The sequence below is a fragment of the Wolffia australiana genome, chromosome 5, assembly GCF_029677425.1.
Source record: "Wolffia australiana isolate 7733 chromosome 5, ASM2967742v1".
Classification (NCBI taxonomy): domain Eukaryota; kingdom Viridiplantae; phylum Streptophyta; class Magnoliopsida; order Alismatales; family Araceae; genus Wolffia; species Wolffia australiana.
In genome coordinates this window covers 8,110,200-8,114,038 of record NC_135839.1, presented here as the reverse complement: position 1 = coordinate 8,114,038, position 3,839 = coordinate 8,110,200, and positions in this window count along the sequence as shown.

The following is a 3,839-nucleotide window of genomic DNA, read 5'->3' as shown; positions in this document are numbered from 1 at the left end:
GGACAGCTCGTGCCGACGTCCGCAACCCGGGGTTTAAGTACTCCGGGTAGGTTCGAATAATTTACGCTTTTCTTATGTGTATTTCTTTTCATTTCGAATTATGGGATTGGGCCAATATCGTAGGGCCCATCCTCGTCTTTTCTTTTATTTTAAGATTGTATTTTGAATTTGTAAGGAGAGGTCGAACCACGTCTCATGACGGTTCAACCTCTCCCCACGTCTCCTTGGCACCCCTCCTCCCTATATAAGGGGAGGGCATGCCCAAGGGACTACTTGGAAGTTTTTGAATTGAAAAGTGTTTCAAGAATCTTCCCCCTTATCGTAGTTGTAGCGTAGGGGGTTTGGCTAGCCCCATCTCTTCGTCGAGACCACTCCGAAGAGTAGAGCCCACGTCCTGTCCGTCGAGATCACTCCGGGCGTTGCGTGTTCAACCGTGCCGTCGAGATCACTCCGGTACGTTAAAGATTTTCAAGAAGCTGTCGTGATCAAGAATCGAGAGAGCACCCATCGAGATCACTCTAGGTGCCCTCAAGGTTCGAGACGACGACGGCACCGCGCTGCATCGGGACATCTGCCTCCGTTGGAAAGGAACGCCCGCGACCATCAAGAATCGGCCTCGCAAGGTTCTTGATTTCTCTTGCCATTGCCCCTTCCATTCCCCCCCCCCCTTCCTTCCCCTCCTTATTGATCATCTTCTGCCACGTTCTTGACCATCCCCCACCCTTTTCCATCGTTTCTTGAACCTTCTCCTTCACCCTCATCGTTCTTGACCATCCCCCACCCTTCTCCATCGTTTCTTGAATCTTCTTCTTCACCCTCAACTTTCTTGACCATTCCCCTCCATCCTCCATTGTCTTGAACCATACTCTCGTCCTTCTTGATTCCCCATTCCTCGCCCTACTGCTTCTTGCACCTCCCAACCACACCCCAACGCTGCTTCGCAGCTCCTCTTTCCGATCACCTATCTCCGCCCCCCCGACCCCATCACCGCGCCCGCATCACCATCGCGACTCGGTCCCGCACGGCCGCACCGATCGGTGCCGCCGCACCGCTGCGCCGCGGCCCCCGTCTCGCACCGCTACAACGAGCTCGCGCCGCAAATCTGCTTCGTCTTGCGGTACTGTGCCGCACCGCCGTCCCGCACCAATCTGGCCCTGCCCACGCCGCGACCTCGTCCCGCGCTGCCGCCCCGCCTGTGGCGCGGGTTCGCGCGCCCGCGGCCTGCTACGCACCGTGGCCAATCCTACACGCGGCCCTTTCCACTCACCGTGAATCCTCTGCACCGCCGACCGCCTCGCATTACAGGTCCAACCGCGCCGTGGCCCGCATCCCGCTGCCCGCCCACGCCGTGGTCCTCGCCGCGCCGCAACTCCGCCAGCACCGTGAATGCTCGCGCGCCGCCGTGATCCGACCGCGCGCCGTGGCCTCACCAATCCCACGCTCGGTCATCACCGCCCTGCCGAACCGCCGTGGACTACACGACTCAAGGTCAAATCTCGTCTCCTCTCCCTCTTAATCCAGTATCATTACTGCTTGCAGTCCCGTCGTCCGCTATCGCGTCCTCTGCCAAGATCTCCGGAACGAACATCGAAATAGGCCTAGCCACCGACGTCGAGAGCAGGACTCTTTGGAGGTAAACGGATTGTCTCTGATTGATTAAATATCGAACTCTCCAGGGCCGTTAGACGCCCCTCCCGTCCTAGTCGTCTAGTAGATTCTGCGGGTCAACGGGAGTCCGATCTCTGGATCGTTCTACCCCGTAGATCGTCCCAATCTACGACGCTTACTCACCCGCGTCTTATCTGCTCGTTTATAAATTCAATTCCAAATTTCGACAAGTCATATCATATCATCATTCTCACTTGTGACGCGAGACGCGCCGCTCGATCCCGGCCGTAGTCGTTTTGCATCATATTGGTATCAGAGCCGGTCGTGTTAGCTCTTGCTTAACACGGTCGGTTGAATATTTTTTACGCTTTGATATATTGCGCACATCATACTTTGAAAATCCATTCGCATATTACACGTCATAGCATCTCATCCATCACGTGCACACCCCTAGAACATTTTTAGGACGTGAATGGTTGATCATAGAATGGTTCGCACGCGAGCCCAATGTCGGGACACTGAATACCTTGATAGAGACGAGGATCGTGAATACGATCCCGTCATGGTTGATCCTCGCCTCGAGAATCCCTTTAGCGAACAATCACCAGATGAACCCCTGGATCCGGAGGAGGCATATGTTCCTCCTCCCCTATCTCGAGGTCCCGCCCCTTGGGACTCGAACGACGGAGCTGAACCGGCACCCGCAGCGCACCGATCTTCCGAAGACCGGCATTCCTCCGTTGCTGTCCCTATCCGTAGGGTCACGGCGACTGAGCATTATGACGAGCCCATGGCTCGTGAGGTGAACCAACGACCGGGTAAGGCTCCCATGAGGGACCCTCCTGTCCAGGAGCAGCCGCTGCGTTATCCCGAGGCACCACCGACTGCCTACGCCTACCCGGAGGAACGAGTGGACCGCCGACGATCCCCACCTAGGGATCACTACCGTGGAGACCGCCGGAGAAGCCCAGTCCGGGGTTATGATGAACACCGCAACGACCGACGCCGCTCCCCACTACCGGATGAGAGGCGAGACCCTGGACATCATGATGATTATCCCTATCCTCAGAATAGGCGCGCTTTTCCCGTAGGAGGCCACGGCAGACAGCAGCGCGACCCTCGTATCGTTGGGGCCCACAACCCCAACCGCATCCCGGTGCGCAATGCACCTCATTACTCATCCCGCCCGGGGAGTCCGCAGGACCCACCACCCGTCCGACGTCCGGACGCCGTCGCTTACGGTGGTAACTCCGCCTATCCACCGCACCATAGTGCCGCACCCGTCCACATGCCGGATCGTTACCGGGATGCCCCAGATCCTCCCCGAGCTCCATCGAGGCACGGCACCGAGTATGACCCACTACCTCGACGAGACCCATACTCGGATGATGATCATCGATATCCCCGATATCCTGATCATACACATCATCAGGATGATGGATACCCACCACGATATGCATCTCCCCCGAGACACCACCATCGTGATGAGTACCACGATGAGAGACGACACCGACCTGCCCCGCCCCGACGAGACGACTACCGTTATGAGGATCAACATGACTATGATCATCCCCGAGGTGCTCCCCACCACCTTCCTGCACGCCGTCACGACGATGAGCATGAACGACGACGTGAGGCACACCGAGCGATGATACAGAAGAGCGTCCGCTTGGAAGTCCCCATTTTCGATGGGTCCCGAAACCCGAAAGATTACACTGATTGGGAGTCGGACTTGGAGAGTTACTTCCAGTGGTACAAGATGGACGACGATCTATGTGTTGAGTACGCCGAAGCACGGCTTGGAGGGCAGGCCAAAATCTTTTGGAAGAACGAGAAGGAATCTGCACGACAGCGCCGAGATCCGCCCTTCACTTGGGCTGAGATGTCACGTAAGCTTACGGACAAATACGTCCCTAAGCTGTACATGACGCATCTGATGCTGTGCTGGATGAACTTGTGTCAAGGAAAACGCAAGGTCTCCGAGTACATCGTAGAGTTCGAGGAGTACAGAATGCGATGCAAATTTGTGGACAGCCCACAAATCCAGATCGCCTTCTTTATTCACGGGTTACGGCAGGACTTGGGCACCTGAGTCTTGGAACAGAACCCGGCTACGGTCGACTTAGCATACAGTCTCGTTGAAAGCAACGAGTTTAGCACCGAGAGTATCGCCGCCGCCGCGCTACCTACTCCTCAACCAGCATCATCAGTGATCTCAGCAGCCCCGTCAC